Genomic DNA, 17,219 nt, shown 5'->3' with positions numbered 1-17,219 from the left:
CATGAGGTTTCACCATTTGTCTATGAATGGAAGATATAAAAAATTCGATTGAAGATAGTCACTACCTGTGCATTGGATGCAAGAACAAATCAAGAGCAGTCTCAACAATTAGCTAAAATGGTGAGGGAAACATGTCAAGTGGGGGCAAAGTCCTACCTCATGCACTATTTTACAAAAGGCCTACTAGTAGTATCAAGACATGTGATTCTCAACAGAAATCTTGAGAGCTGGATACCTAAGACTATGTATTCAAATATACATGATGGATTTGATAGTGTAGCTCATCATGATGAATTTGACATTTCAAAATGTAAATGGATTTGACATGTTTCAAAATGTAAATGAATTTGACATTGCATTGCGGAGATATATGTTGATTTGCAATGGGAAACTTGATTTGCTACTCAATCGACTTTTTCCTTGTGCCTTACAAGTTGTCTGATTATAAGTTGGTTTTAGATTGTTTTAGATGTTTTTCTTTGGGCTTTTGTAGGTGATTTAAAACCACCTGTAAGTGGGAACAAGAGGTCTATCATTTGACGACACGTATGAATCGGAGCATCCCTTGACTTTATCATACAAGTGCCCCGCAAGATAGTAGGAGTTTTTCTTGATCTGATTGTGCCATGCATCCTTTTGAGTTGTATTGAATAGCCTCTTGTCCATGCAACACCTCAGTATATGAAAATTAGAGTCTTCTTTCTCATTGTTGACTATAAAGTTATCTCCAATAGACAAGGGATCACTCAAATCGTCATGATGACCAGCGTACATGGGTGCATCAATATCCTTGTTTCTTGAAACAAAATCTTTATTTGTTTTAGCCTCTACTGGTAGGATCTTCAAATACTGCCATGCTTCTATGTGCACTTTGTTTTCACATCTTCTCCATTGACCATGCACACAAGCATGACAAAAGAAATACAAGTTTCTACACTTCAGTGTGGTTGTATCTGTAGAAGAGAAACCATTCATACAATGCAAGGAATGTGATCCACTCACTAGCATGAAATCCCGTTGTAATTCTCTCGGCACATCTCCAACCTTGATTTCCCAAAATACCCTATTGACTTTATTCATGGATGAACAAAAACCTTTCCTATTGTTCACCATGGTGAGGTAACTTACGATAGTTTCTGCTGATAGCCGTTTTTTTGGCTCTCATAAAATATTTTAAAAAGCCATTTCACCCCACAAAAACACCCTAGCACAATGACTAGGCTCGCTTTTCTATTGTAAATAGTGTGCATGTGTTTAAGGTTTTTATCACATTTTTTTTAAAATCATTGAGCGAGTCATTGGGCTAGCAGACAAAAAAAGAAAATTTACAATATTACGGTCCTCTTTACATGTAAATATTTTCTATCAAATAAAGGACCCAGTATAAAGGATTTTTCTTCAAAAACTGTTGTATATATATAAATATATATTCCTAGGTGTGTGTTATCAGACCTAAGTGTGCATTTTTCTAAATCCCTTTGCATTCTTTCATGGCATGAAATATTTCATTGTTAGTGTGTACATACCCCATAATATTTATTTTTACAAAAAAAACCCATGCATTTCATCCCGCACCCTCGTGGAAGTCGAAATTTGTTTCTACACTATCACTCACTTTCACTATATATTTTCTCACTTGCATATTTTCCTCTTTCACCCAAATACAAAATAGAATACTTCTATCATGATATTCCTTCATGGGTCAACCAAAAAGGATCCCACATAAGTACCTTTGAAGTCCCACAATACACAGCTTTTTGGGTGAGTTTTGACACCCTTCTATCATCCAAATCAGCAAAAGTTGTCAGCATACAAAATGAAGCTCGTGAGCTGAATTATTTTACATAAATATTTCACCATTTTTGGAGAAAATCACGAATTTTGGTGAATTTTTTGGTGCGACCCAGTCTACCCATTCTATGCACACAAGGATCCTCTCACTCTTCTCTCACATTTTCACACTCCCATCAACATACACACTCATCCCTCTCCATCATCCTTTCAAATGTATATATTTCCATGCCCCTCTCACCTTCTTCACCATCGCTCCTTCCCCTCTTACCACCATAGCCTTCTACATACACATATGCTCTCATACCGCTCTCTACTACCCCCAAATTACAATTTCATGTTAAATCCTCTAAAAGGCATGAATTTTTAGCACTTTATCCTTGCATAACCTCTATATATCAGAGGTTTTTCATCAATAATCCTCATCTTCATCGTGGAGATCAACCGTGAAGGTGGTGCAAGAAGCAAAAGTAGAAGAAGAAGATGAACCGGCGGTCATTTTCATAAGGGGGAGTCCATAATTCTTGGAGGCTACATCAATCTCAAGAGATCATCCACCTCATTCACCCTTGGGTCCTCGACAACCAAGTCATCATCACTTTTGTAAATATGCCACTAACATTTTCTAGTGATCACTAACAACTAACCCTTCTTGTAAATTGCACCCTCTACTATCTACTAGAGTAGGCACCTCCAAGTTACTCACCTCTCTCTCCTTTCACTCTCAATAATTCTTCCCCTTGAGCCCACATCCATGTGGCTTAATGGATAAGGAAGACCCACTCCCATTTAAAAAATCAAAATATTTCCTAATCTCTTGTTTTGTCAATAAAATTGATTAGAACTAGTCCTAATCAAAGCTTCCAGAAACCTATAAATAGAACCCATCTCTCCTTGAGAAAGGCATCTCTACACCATTGCACACTAGATTGAGCGTAGCACATGCCAGTTCTATCTTGGTTGTAAGGAGAGAGAGAAATATTTCTATACACCATCACTTTGGTGCCTAAAAAAGCTTCAGCTAGTTGAGTGAGTGCGAGTAGAAGATATATTTCTACCATTGTTGTATCTAACCCAAGATCAATGAATTGGTAGTTTTCGGTGCAATTTCATGACCAAAGGCTCACGCTTCTCCTCCAATTTGGTTTGGCAAACTCATTTAGCTTCATAATGTGACTTGTTTCATTGAAGGTTGTTGTTTTGTTGCTTGTCCTTGTGATTCATTGGCTATTGTTTTTTGGCTACCATTGTAAAAAGGTGGATGGTGAGAGGGCTCCCATAACCCTAAGACAATGTGCTAGTGATGCTATAACCAAACCTTGTCACTTGAATCCGCAAGCTCTAGGTGCCTTCTTGGGCAAACCAGAAGGTTGAAGCTAAGTTGTATACCATCTCTCTCTCTCTCTCTCTTGTGTTTTAGAGTGTGAGAATGTTCCATTGGTGTTAGGGTTAGTCTAAAGTCCTTACTTAATTTTGGGTTTCTCTAACGATTCTTTTTTTTTTGCATCCTAGTTCGCTTTTAAACTAGGTGGTGCCCCTTGTGTAGTTGGGTTTTGGCTGTGGGTTTGTTGTTTTGTTCTGCTTGTGGTTTCCCCAGCCCCAATTGAGCAGCACGTAAGCCTTGAGGGGTGTTTAGAGGTCGCCTCTCTTGTTGCCCACCCTGGACCGCCTCAATTTTGGTGCCCCCACGGAGGACGAGCGGTTGTGTTAGCATACACAAGGTAAGTCTTCAAAAAACTAGTTGTGTTTACATGAACAATCCACCACCTCCTAATCCTGCTCATGCAATTCAATTTCATCAGTTTCATTGGGTGCAAGGGATTAGGATAAATTTTTGCATTGATAGGAAAATATTTTTTCAACAATGTATTGTATTCCTCTTTGGTGCTAAAGCATTAAGAGATATTCTACAATCCCCAAATCCTATTCTACTCCCACTTGTAGACTATGATGTCTCTTTTGATGTGCATGTGTTTATCTTGTTTTAGCTAGGTTAATGAATCAAGAGGACTTGTATCGTACATTCATTCCTTTGGCTAGACAAGACGTGCATGTAATAAATGGCACAAAGTTACAATTTCAATGTGTTTTCCGTCTTATGTTTGAACCTAGGCAAGTAGCGGTTATCAATGCCTCAATCAATCCATTCATTTTGCCATTGATTCACTACGATCTAAGCTTTGATGTTTACATTAAATTCTCTTGTCGTTTCAAGATGATAGTTAACTGATCTAAGAAGTGTTAAAATGTTGGAGGTCAGTCCTTAGGAAAGATGCTAGCACTTGGTTTGATTCTTTGCCTAAGGAAGTTAAGGGGAATTACATGGAAGTTTTGAATCGTTTCAGGAAATATTTCTTTGATCCCCAAAACACTCAAAAATTATGGCAAGACATTGTTTCTCATAAGCAAAAAGACTTAGATGACTACTACTTGTACAAGCAAGAGTTTCTACGTCTTTCGGCTTTATGGATACGAAATGTTGCTAACCCTGGTGATGGTGCAGAATTTCTAAAGGAGGAGAGGTTCATAGCCGGACTCTTTCCTGACCTTAAGGTAAAAGTTGAGGCGGGTGTAACTGCTACCTTTGATGTAGCTGAAACTAGGGCTGTTGAGAAATATAGGAAACTCAAGTGCTTAAGGGGAGAGGTTCCAATAGAAGGTCCTAGACCCAAAGATAAGTCAAAAGCATCAACATCTAGGGAGCTTCCTGAAGTAATGGCGGAAGTGATTGACAAGTTAAATGAATCTTTAAACAGCCTGTTAGTTCAACTTGCACAAGCTGTAGGCCCAAAGGGACAAGCAAAGAAGTCTGAAGAACGAGATCCGCGACCTAGGAGAGTCTTGCAATGTTGGAATTGCGGAGAGTTTGGACATGGGATGTATAATTTTCCTTGTCCACGTGGGGAGCTAGGGAGACCTAACTTGAATTACCCAGTGATGAATGCAGGTGAAAGAGCGGGTCAACAACCGAGGCTTCTACAAAGGCCAAATGGACCAAGACCACCTCCACAAGGGGTGGAGGGAGTTACACCTTTGCTTGACCCAAATGTCAATGTTGTAGAAGTCACACAATCCAAAGAGGGTGACATTGAAGCAAATGGAATCAAACGTGGGTGGGGAAAAGGTAAGGAAAGGAAGGACTAACATCACAAAGTGACCGTGCACGAGGAAAGAAAGCAAAGGAAACCAAGGAAGCCAAGAGGACCTGTCGCCGCATCAACCTTCAAGACTTCCCTCTTGGACATGGTATGGATCCCTACAACCTTATGGAGGACATGAGAGGTAAAGGTCCAAGCATATCATGGCCTCAATTTCTTGCATTGTGCCCAGAAGTTAGGAGGGAGCTAACAAAGGCAGTTAGCACTAGGACAAGGGCAAAAGAAAATGTTTCTGTTGTTAAAATTGCACATGCCCAAATGAATTAGGATATTACATCTATGCTAGATTGCTATATCAAGGGAAAACTAGTTAGGAAGGGTCTAGTGGATGGGGGCGCACAAACTTGCATCATGACAGAGGACCTGATGCAAAGACTAGGCATGCACATTCATGAGACACCTGAAATCAAAGTGAAAATGGCAAATAATAGCAAGGCTAGGTGTTTGGGAGTTTGTAATAATGTTTCTATGGAAGCTTTCGGCATTAAGAAGTCTGTTGATTTCTATGTTATGTCTACAAGGGGAAATGGCTATCCATTGCGAGCTGTGCAGGATTGGGAAAGTGGAAAGTTGATTTGCAGGAATGAAAATCACAAGAAGGTTGTCTTTGACATGAAGGAGCAACGTCAACAAGAGCTCCAGGAGGAATCTTCTCAAAGTGAAAGCGGGGATGATTGGATCGATGACACCTCGGAAGAAGAAAACAGTGGTAGCACTACGAAAGAGGAGTCATCCATTGAAGTAATGGGTGTAAGTTTTAGGCCAAATAACGAAGAGACATCTTGCCAAGGTTTAAAAGATGTAGGCCCCCAGGAGAACCAAAGTTTTCATGATGAAGAAATGCTAGATGGTATGTTGTCAAAGACTCTTACTTGGGAGGAAAGAGAGGAATTCAAAAGTGTGCTAAGAAAGTTTCCTATGCTTTTCGCTAAAGATTACACAGATGTACGTGGAGTATATGCCATTCAACACAAGATCAAGCTAAAGCCAGAGGCCAAACCTAAAGCACAAAAGCTACGAAGGTTAGGATTCATCAAAGAGAAAGCACTAGTCAAAGAGGTGAGGAAGCTTCGAGCAATAGGGTTCATCTACCCCGTAGAGAATTCTGAGTGGGTCTCTCCAGTTGTGGTCACTCCAAAAAAGAACGGCAAGTGGAGGGTATGTGTCAATTATCATCCACTGAACGAGGCAACAAAAAGGGATCACTTTCCCCTCCCATTTCAAGATGATATTCTTAATGAGGTAGCAGGTAAAGAAAAGTACACGATATGTGATGGCTACTTTGGTTACTTTCAAATAGGTATTGCATTGGAGGATTAATTAAAAAACAACCTTCATCACTCCTTGGGGTTATTTTTCTTTTAGAGTCGTGCCGTTTGGTTTTGACAAATGCTCCAGCAACATTTCAACGATTCATGAACATGGTGCTTCAAGCATTCTTTGGGAAGTCTATTAGAGTATTCATAGATGACTTTTGCATCTATAGCTCTAAATCATTGCATCTACAGAAGGTAGAAGAAGGCTTGAAGAAGCTATATGATATGGGAGGTCAACTCAATCCCGACAAGTGCCACATAGGTGAGGATGAAGTGACCTTGCTTGGTCACAAGGATTTTTCCAAAGGCATTGAGGTAGATCCAGCAAAGGCACAAGCTCTCATTGAGCTACCATCACCAAAGAGTCTTAATGAGGTAATTTCATTTATTCAAAATTTAAAGTACATGTCACGCTTCAGTCACTCTTCAATCACCCCCTCCAAAAGTTGACACAACATGTAGAGTTTGCATCGATAATCGCCTTGACAATCGCTTTGATGTGAAGTTCAATACTAGATGGCAGGGTTCCTCCTTGCTACAGGTACATCTCTCCCCGCAGTATCCTTATTGCCTACGGGCAAGAATAGGGCTTGGAAGGGAAACTTCTCATCTCTTCACTTCTCTCATATCTACATTTCTCACATACTATCCTAGATGAATAACCCACATGATGATAATTTCTATCGCTTTCACCCTGTACGATCTATTAGAATTAACGTATGGATTAGCCTTAAAATACACTTTCAACAACGTATAGTGTTTCTCTTTGGTCCAGAAAGGCTCAATGAAATACTTCTATCACCAGATCCCATCATACTACCTCTCATCGACTATAACTTTTCTTTTGACGTAAGCGTAGTTATTTTGCTATGAACCAAGAGGATTTGTACACACAATTAATCCCAATCACTAGACAAAATATATATATCATGGTAAGCACAAAACTACAATTCCAAAGAACAATTCATAGCCTATTTGGTTAGCCAAGATTGAATGCCATTAACACATCTATTAACCCTTTCATATTACCCATGATACGATATGACCATAGCCTTGATGTTTTCATCTTTGTGTTGTTTTGACATTCTCTTTTGTGTTCTTTCTTTGTGTGTGTGAGTGCAAGAGAGAAAGAGTGGGTCTTCTTTGATTGCACTTCTTTTCAAACCCTAGTCTTCATGGAATCTATGGTTTAACTCCTTCATATAGTTTTTGTTGAGTTTTCTCACAAACTCTCACAGCCATAAGCCCGGTGCTTTCCTGGCAAGACCGAAAATTTCTCGACAACGTGCCAAAGAGGAGAGAGAAAGATTATTTATTCTTCCACCCCCACGCTTGGGCCCCTGGCTCATAGACAATATGAACTACCCTGACTAGCCTACCTTTGCTACCACACAAACTTCTCCTGCACTTCAAGAACCCATTCACTGTTGAACCTCTGATCCTTTTTCTCTGCCCCCGCCAATGTGTGCCATGTGTTCCTTTTTTCTCCTGAACTGCTTTTTTATTTTAAGAGCCTACAACAATGTAGGCTGTAGCATCCCGGCAAGACATTTTTCCTCCCTTGGCTGCAATCACCTCTCAATTTCCTTTTCCTTCTCTTTTCCAAAGGGTATCTTTCTGGATTCCACAAAATAAAACCATGCATTTCATCCCGCACCCTCGTGGAAGTCGAAATTTGTTTCTACACTGTCACTCACTTTCACTAGATATTTTTTCACTTGCATATTTTTCTCTTTCACCCAAATACAAAATAAAATAATTTTATCATGATATTCCTTCATGGGTCATACACATTTTTTTCCATACACCATGTGCTCATAAAGACAATATGAACTACCCTGACTAGCCTACCTTTGCTACCACACAAACTTCTCCTGCACTTCAAGAACCCATTCACTGTTGAACCTCTGATCCTTTTTCTCTGCCCCCGCCAATGTGTGCCATGTGTTCCTTTTTTCTCCTGAACTGCTTTTTTATTTTAAGAGCCTACAACAATGTAGGTTGTAGCATCCCGACAAGACATTTTTCCTCCCTTGGCTGCAATCACCTCTCAATTTCCTTTTCCTTCTCTTTTCCAAAGGGTATCTTTCTTGATTCCACAAAATAAAACCATGCATTTCATCCCGCACCCTCGTGGAAGTCGAAATTTGTTTCTACACTGTCACTCACTTTCACTAGATATTTTTTCACTTGCATATTTTTCTCTTTCACCCAAATACAAAATAAAATAATTCTATCATGATACTCCTTCATGGGTCATGCACATTTTTTTCCATACACCATGTGCTCATAAAGACAATATGAACTACCCTGACTAGCCTACCTTTGCTACCACACAAACTTCTCCTGCACTTCAAGAACCCATTCACTGTTGAACCTCTGATCCTTTTTCTCTGCCCCCGCCAATGTGTGCCATGTGTTCCTTTTTTCTCCTGAACTGCTTTTTTATTTTAAGAGCCTACAACAATGTAGGCTGTAGCATCCCGGCAAGACATTTTTCCTCCCTTGGCTGCAATCACCTCTCAATTTCCTTTTCCTTCTCTTTTCTAAAGGATATCTTTCTTGATTCCACAAAATAAAACCATGCATTTCATCCCGCACCCTCGTGGAAGTCAAAATTTGTTTCTACACTGTCACTCACTTTCACTAGATATTTTTTCACTTGCATATTTTTCTCTTTCACCCAAATACAAAATAAAATAATTCTATCATGATACTCCTTCATGGGTCATGCACATTTTTTTCCATACACCATGTGCTCATAAAGACAATATGAACTACCCTGACTAGCCTACCTTTGCTACCACACAAACTTCTCCTGCACTTCAAGAACCCATTCACTGTTGAACCTCTGATCCTTTTTCTCTGCCCCCGCCAATGTGTGCCATGTGTTCCTTTTTTCTCATGAACTGCTTTTTTATTTTAAGAGCCTACAACAATGTAGGCTGTAGCATCCCGGCAAGACATTTTTCCTCCCTTGGCTGCAATCACCTCTCAATTTCCTTTTCCTTCTCTTTTCCAAAGGGTATCTTTCTTGATTCCACAAAATAAAACCATGCATTTCATCCCGCACCCTCGTGGAAGTCGAAATTTGTTTCTACACTGTCACTCACTTTCACTAGATATTTTTTCACTTGCATATTTTTGTCTTTCACCCAAATACAAAATAAAATAATTCTATCATGATATTCCTTCATGGGTCATGCACATTTTTTTCCATACACCATGTGCTCATAAAGACAAGGGCTAGGAAAAATCCAAGCACTAGGTCTATCATGTACAATTGTTTTTTTATTCTTCAAAAATCATCATCCATGCATGTGGAAGGGCCACTTAGATTCCTTAGGTCATGGCATGGCTCATGGGGGGCTCACCTTTGGATGTATAAGGAGAATTCAACCAAAAAGGATCCCACATAAGCACCTTTGCAGTCCCACAATACATGCTTTTTGGGTGAACTTTGGCACCCTTCTATCAGTCAAATCAGCAAACGTTTTCAACATACAAAATGAATCTCCTGAGCTGAATTATTTTACATAAATATTTCACCATTTTTGGAGAAAATCATGAATTTTGTGGTGTGACCCAGTCTACCCATTCTATGCACAAAAGGATCCTCTCACTCTTCTCTCACATTTTCACACTCCCACCCACATACACACGCATACCTCTCCATCATCCTTTCAAATGTAAAGATTTCCATGCCCCTCTCACCTTCTTCACCATCTCTCCTTCCCCTCTTACCACCATAGCCTTCTACATACACATATGCTCTCATACCGCTCTCTACTACCCCCAAATTACAATTTCATGTTAACTCCTTTAAAATGCATGAAATTTTAGCACTTTATCCTTGCATAACCTTTACAAATCAGAGGTTTTTCATCAATAATCCTGACCTTCATCGTGGAGATCAACCCTGAAGGCGGTGCAAGAAGTGAAAGTAGAAGAAGAAGAAGAACCGGCAGTCATTTTCATAAGGGTGAGTCCATAATTCTTGGAGGTTTCATCAATCTCAAGAGCTCATCCACCTCATTCACCCTTGGTTCCTCGACAATCAAGTCATCGTCACTTTTGTAAATATGCCACTAACATTTTCTAGTGATCACTAACAACATTTTCTAGTGATCACTAACAACTAACCCTTCTTGTAAATTGCACCCTCTACTATCTAGTAGAGTAGGCACCTCCAAGTTACTCACCTCTCTCTCCTTTCACTCCCAATAATTCTTCCCCTTGAGCCCACTCCATCGTCACTTTTGTAAATATGCCACTAACATTTTCTAGTGATCACTAACAACTAACCCTTCTTGTAAATTGCACCCTCTACTATCTACTAGAGTAGGCACCTCCAAGTTACTCACCTCTCTCTCCTTTCACTCTCAATAATTCTTCCTCTTGAGCCCACATCCATGTGGCTTAAGGGATAAGGAAGACCCACTCCCATTTTAAAAATCAACATATTTCCTAATCTCTTGTTTTGTCAATAAAATTGATTAGAATTAATCCTAATTAAAGCTTTCAGAAACCTATAAATAGAACCCATCTCTCCTTGAGAAAGGAATCTCTACACCATTGCACACTAGATTGAGCATAGCACACACTAGTTCTATCTTGGTTGTAAGGAGAGAGAAAGCTTTCTATACACCTGTTGGACGAATACGCCGCGACGGACGTCAGCACAGCGAGAACTCACCTAACAAGTAATGTCAGCTAAGGACGAAGCTCGACCCGCAGGCGCGTGGAAGCAAGCATAAGGTGTCAACTTACACTCAACAGACTCCTAACTAGTTCCTGCAGAGGCCCCTACGATTGTCTAAGTCACAGTCTTCAAGAGAACAAAAGAGGATGCTTCCTACAACGCTTGCTAGAGCCGAACACCTATCAAATATTTCGGAAACACCACAGAACTTGAAGGAGACCCTACGAATACCTATAGGCCACTCTCCCTAAGGTCTGTGAACCAAAGTCACGACCCAAAACACCCTGTGCAGAAACACGTAGGATGTCTGGCCGAAATCTGCAGGTCTTCGTTTCCAAAATCTGAAGTGCCTAATGTGTGGTTCTACTCAATGTGAACCTGTGGATATGCTGCAATGCAAAATCGGACAACATATGCTCACCCAAACAACCGATGAAGCTCGTAAAAGAAGCTCCCGAAGCCGGACCGTATGCGCGCAATGTTGGTATCGGCTCGTAGTTCTAGTCGGGGGCAACACGATGCACTTCTCCCGGCACTCGATTCCGACCACCATAGCACACGTAGCGTCAAGACAAACCTCACACTCTCTCTCACGTACACAATATACTCACTCACAAACTTAAACTTGTTTAAAATGACAAAAAGGTCCTTCATTAAAGTCAAAAAGTGATATATATACCTTACAACTTCTCAAACCCTAAAGTTCCAAAATCATCCCTCTACTCCTTCTAACTATCAAAACTGGGATACAATCTGGAAACTTCTGTAAGCCCCAATATTTACAAGGTGAAAAACCAGGTTTTCCTCAATGAATGACTAATTACAAAAAATAATAATCCGCCGAGTAGTTAGATGCCGTTGGGTGTGTCCAGCTTCTAACATCCCCCCCTCCTTGTTCATGTCATCCCCGACATGGCCTTGATCTTTTTGCTTCACCTTATGGTCTCCCGCATCTTTAGCAGCGATTCGTACCGTGCATGTAGATTCAGCATTGTTGGCCCAAAGATGTCTGTATGCATGGTAAAGAACCCCGTGTAGAAAGCTTCTTCAAACGCCTGGAGGTGATAAGATGGGAGAAACATGATTCTTTGATATAATGCATGTATCACCTCCTTGGAAGGTTGACCTGACATCTCATACGCACATCTGTATGTTTCCTGGAAGAAGAATATGCCGTCAGTCACCTGTCCTGGCTTGAAGGTTTCAAACACTGCTAGGATGGTCCTGTAGATCTTTCTCATCATGATGCATGTAAGGTCAGGTGAGCCAGTGAACAACTTTATGGCTCCTGTTAGGGTTTTCACCATATATTGTACACTGATTCTCTCACCTGCCTTCACGCCTGGCAGCTTTGGGTAGTTCAGCCAAGTGGGTTGGCTTCTCTGTAAGATTTTGTGTGCTTTCCACGTCCTAACCCTTGGTAGAGGGCAGAAACTGAGATTGTCCCTGATGTGTTTAGGTGCCTCTACCAAGTGTATTAGGTACTGCGGGTACTTGGTAAGCCAAGCTTTCCTCCACTTGGGCTGAGAATCTACTATCAGCCTTACTCCTTCTGGCCTCGAGGTGTCTGCGTTGTAGAGAGGGACCATTGGTTCTTCTCTGATCCGCTGCTTTATTGTTGCCGCTTCATATTTAAGCAATGGATATGGGAGAGAGGGTTGTAGCCATTCACGCCTAAGATTGCTGGCGTCGACTTTCTGAATTGTCATTGATTTGAAAACCCTCTGTTCCCATTCCAAGGCCTCTTTGGTGCTCTCTCTGAGCTCTGACTCTATTGCTTTTCGCAATTTTTCCTCTTCTTCTAGTGTTAGATCCTGGGGCTCTTGAGAGGAGCCTGCTATGCTTTCCTCTGGCATGGGTGTGTCCACAGGATCCGACACATTGTCGAGGTCGATCCCCTCATTGGCAGCTGGCCCTGAGCTCTCTAGTTCTGCTTGTTGCCGGCTTTTCAACTCCTCTATTTGCGTGAGGAGTGTCTGCTTCTCCGCTTCTGCTTCGCCGCCCATAGTCACGAGGAGGTCATTGAGTTCAGCATTTACTTTTTCTGCCTCCTCGAGCTTTATCTTGATGCTCGTCAATTCTTCTTGTAGGGCCTTTTGGCTGTCCTCCAATCTGGTTTGCATTGCAATAGAACCTTCAACCATGATCACCCTCTGCTTCTTCTCGAGAGTCAACTGCTTTTGGAGTTCTTGCATTTGCTCTTCATACATTTGACTCTCCAAAATAATTTGAGTTGAGCTTGTAGCTCTAACTCGCGCAGGTGATGCTCTCAGCCTCTGGATGGTTTGATCTTTGACTTTTAATTGGTCCTTGAGCTCAAGGACTTCATCCAGGCTTGCTTCTTGTTCTATTTCCGCCTTCTCCTTAGCATTCCTCAAGGCCTCTACTTCTTTTGTTTCTTCTGCTAGCTGGAGTGTCAGATTATCCCTTTCTTTTTCTGCATCTCGCAATGACTTGCTGAGTTGCAGGAACTCCTCTTCACCTGCTTGCAATTTCTTTGCCGCTGCCTCATTTGCTTCTTCCTTTGTTTGGCAGTTTTGTAGAGCAGTGGCTAGGCTGGCCCGGAGGTGAGCTTCTCTTTCTTTGTGTCCTTGGCTTTTTTCGTGCAGTAGATCTCTTTCCATTTTGGTCTTTACTTCAGTGGCTCTTAGAGTTATCAACTCTTCGTATGATGCCACAGATTGTGCCCTTATTCCAGCTAGCATTGTCATCACCACATCCCAATCATTCGAGGGCGGGTGCAGGTCTACCGTGTCGGTAGCAATCTCCTTAAGTTCAACTAGCCGGATGCCTGGCAGCTGCTCTTCACTTCGTGTCCTTGCCAAGTCGATTGCGACTGTGGCGGCTTCTTCCTTTGAATAGCCTGCAGATAGCAGGTCCAAAAATGTATAGTATGCTTCCTCGAGCTTTTTTTGTTCAGATGCAGGCTTGGATTCTTCTTTGTGTTCAGGTTCTGTCCTGTGCTCTTGCTCTTCATCCTGGTGTTCTTCTTGCTTGTCTCCGGCCTTCTGATCTTCTGGAGGAGGGCTGCTAGGAGGTGGTGATGGCGGTGGGCTAGGTTTAGGGCTACCTGGTAAAGCTGTAGGTTTTCCCTTGAAATCCCTATCTGCTTTCGTCTTTCTTTCTCTTTCCTTGTTTTCTTGTTCATCTAGCAACGTTTGTCGTATTTGCTCCACTTCTCCTCGGTGAAAGGGATGTGTGGAATGTTTTCCGCCGCAGCATCAAGAATCTCGAAACTCTTGATATAGTCTTCGAAGCCGTCCCTCTGCACTCTTCTTGAGGATCCGGACATCGACTCAAGGGATGGCTTCCATAATTTGTTTAGATCGCCCTTCAGGGCTCTTTCTGCTCAGAAACTCTCCATTAGCCTCTCAAGTCTAGCCGCTTTTTGTGATCGAGTCTCTTTGGCTGGCACTTGAGCAGATTCTTTTTTTCCTTTCTTTTGCTCAGGTTGCTCCTCTTCCACTGGCTCCAGTCGTCTCTTCAACCTTGTAGCCACCCTTGGTGCTCGTTGTGGCTCGTCTTCTTTGTCTTCCTTTATCCTTAGCCAGTCATTCTGAGATGGGGGGTCAGGCCACCTTCCCTTGGCATGTAGTGCTGCATAAACTACCTTGGTTATCATCTCTCCTGGCACTATGTAGGTTGGTTTTTTGTTTCCCATCTTTACCAGGCTGTCTTGTATGTATGCCGCATAATTGATTATCTTTGGGGTGCCCTTCGTCATTGCCCAAGTAAAGGTTGTGGCGATTGCACCTGGCGGCATCCTGTACTTCTGCGGCCTCTTCGTGCACATGTGGAAGTATTGGTTGTACAATTGGCTCATGATCGCCACCTTTGGGTTGGCGATGCCTTCAAAAGTGTAATTAGCCTTTTTCTCTTTGTACACCTTTACTTCATCCCTTCTCTTTGTTACACTGTCTCTCTGATTGGAGAGATCTAGTGCATGGGCAACAACCCTTTCCGTTATAATGATCTCTGTGTTGGGTCTGCCGTGCAAATCCATCACCTTGGCCACTCCATCTTCTCTAATGCTGGTCACAAACTCCCATACTCTTTTGACGTCCACCCCTGCTGGGATTGCTTCAAAATAGTTATGGAGGTCAATTTTCTCCAAGTAGCCGGCCATTTTGCTCTAGAAAAATTCATTGAGCTCCCTTGGCAGCATTGGCAACTCTATTATATTTCCGTCATTGTCCTTAAATACTCCTTGGTAGATTTTTAGGTCGTTTGACTCTAGTAGATCTTCCTGTATCCAGGTGCTTGTAGGCTTTAATGTTCCCTGTGGAATGACAAATGGTTCCACCTCGTCTAGATAGTCTTTGATTGTCATTCTCTTCTTCTTTGCCGGTGACTTCGAGGCTGCCATAGACCCTGTTGTACTCAGCAATCCAAAGTTTAGCATTTTTTTTTTTCATATCAGCTGCTAAACTGAGTTTTACTTATCCAAATGACTTGAAAATTGAAATCATAGCTCAAAAGGAACTTGTGAAGGTGTGCATGTGCTCACAGTGCAAATTTGACCAAAAAAAATCCATCTAGACATCCTACGAGGAGGATGTCTTTTTCTTCAGAACTGGTTCTTACTTGACTTGTAGGTAGTGTAAGGTTTATGGAACATGGTTATAAGCTTGGATTTGAATTTGGATGTCAAAAAGTGGATTTTTGGGCTGATTTAGGTTTTAAGTCACAATTTTGGTAGATTGTCCATCATGGGAAGCAATTGATGTCCAAATGGGTTGAAACTTGGTATATGGGCTCAATGCATCATGGTATTATCTCCTATGATGTCATTTCTTGCACAGAAGTATAAATCTAAGCTTAAGACATCCTACGCGTAGGATGTCTTTTTCTTCAGAACTGCATGAAACTTGATCAGTGGGTTGTCCTTGACCTTTGGAACATAGCCATGTTCTTGGATTTGTATTTGGATAATATTTGATGCCTGTAGGGCTCTATGAGGTGTTTTTGGGCTCAAAAAATGTATCTTGAAGGTGTTGGGGGTCAAAAGTGATTAGAAGGGCTTCAAGCTTGATATATGGGCTCTTGTTGATGAGGTTATTACTTCTGAAATGACAACTTCTCCTTCATGCCCAAATGGTCCATTAGACATCCTACGCGTAGGATGTCTTTTTCTTCATTTTTGCTCCCAGACCACACAGAAAGTTAGCTGATATGTATGTGAATGTGTTGTGCAAATTTCATGAGATTTGGAAAAGATTTGGTAGGTTAATGGCTTTTTAGTGCCTTTATGCCCTATCTTTGCGTTTTTCCATGCATATGAGGTCCAATCTCTTCCAAAGGTGATGAAATTTGGTGTAGGGCTTGTGAATGTCATTCAGAACATGTGCATGGCAAGAATTGTTGGGTTTTGTGCCAAGAATTGCCCTTGAGACATCCTACGCGTAGGATGTCTCTTGGTGATTTTTCTCTTGTTAGTGCTCCCAGTGCTTGCCCTTTGCTCCCTTAAGTCCCTTTTAAGCCTAATTTAAACAAAAAAGTCAATTAGGTAAGTAAAAACTCCCTGTGTGGACTTCAGAGCCTCTGAGCCGTTTTCTGACTTTTGGAGTGCTTTTTGGCGATGAAATTCCTCGATGTTGGTCTTCATAGCTTCCAAATCTTTTGGGGATCCTTGCCGTATGATTTTTGTCGACTTTGGCCTTTGGCTTCACCGGAGCTTCATTTGGCAATTTGTCGCTCTAGAAGCACCCGTGGAGGCGTTTACATACCTTTGATGATTTGTGGTGGTCCACCACCATAGGACTTGGTTGTTGATGTTCTAGGAAAGCCGCTCGTGAAGTTTGGTGGCAAACGGACTTGCGGTTTGGCCACAAGTGCATTTTGACGCTTTGTCTGTCTGATGTCGTTTCTGAGGTTTAGTGCCGCTTTGGGTCACTTTTTGGTCATGCGGGTCATATGGACTTGTCGAGCATGTCGATATGCTCCTACCCGTAAATTTTGGTAGCATTTGATCACCGTTTCGCCGATTTCCCATTTGGTGGCCTCTTGCGGGTTTCTGGGAATTAGGGTTTTTCCCGATGTTTTTTCACTGCCATTGGCTATCCAGGAAGGGTCTCCTAGACTAGGGTAAGCTGCTGATAAAGTCTTGTTGCATTCGGGTTAGCCGTTAGGCCGCCATTTCTACTTGTAGGTCTCTACCGCTCGCTTTGTGTGTGACCTCTACGCTAGTTTTCGCGACAGAATGACAAACATGCGCGAAAAGCTCAAGGTGGTGATCCTACCTCTCATGTCTGG

The sequence above is a fragment of the Adiantum capillus-veneris genome, chromosome 16 (genome assembly GCF_014529385.1).
Source record: "Adiantum capillus-veneris isolate H3 chromosome 16, ASM1452938v2, whole genome shotgun sequence".
Taxonomy (NCBI): domain Eukaryota; kingdom Viridiplantae; phylum Streptophyta; class Polypodiopsida; order Polypodiales; family Pteridaceae; genus Adiantum; species Adiantum capillus-veneris.
This window is presented reverse-complemented; position numbering follows the sequence as displayed.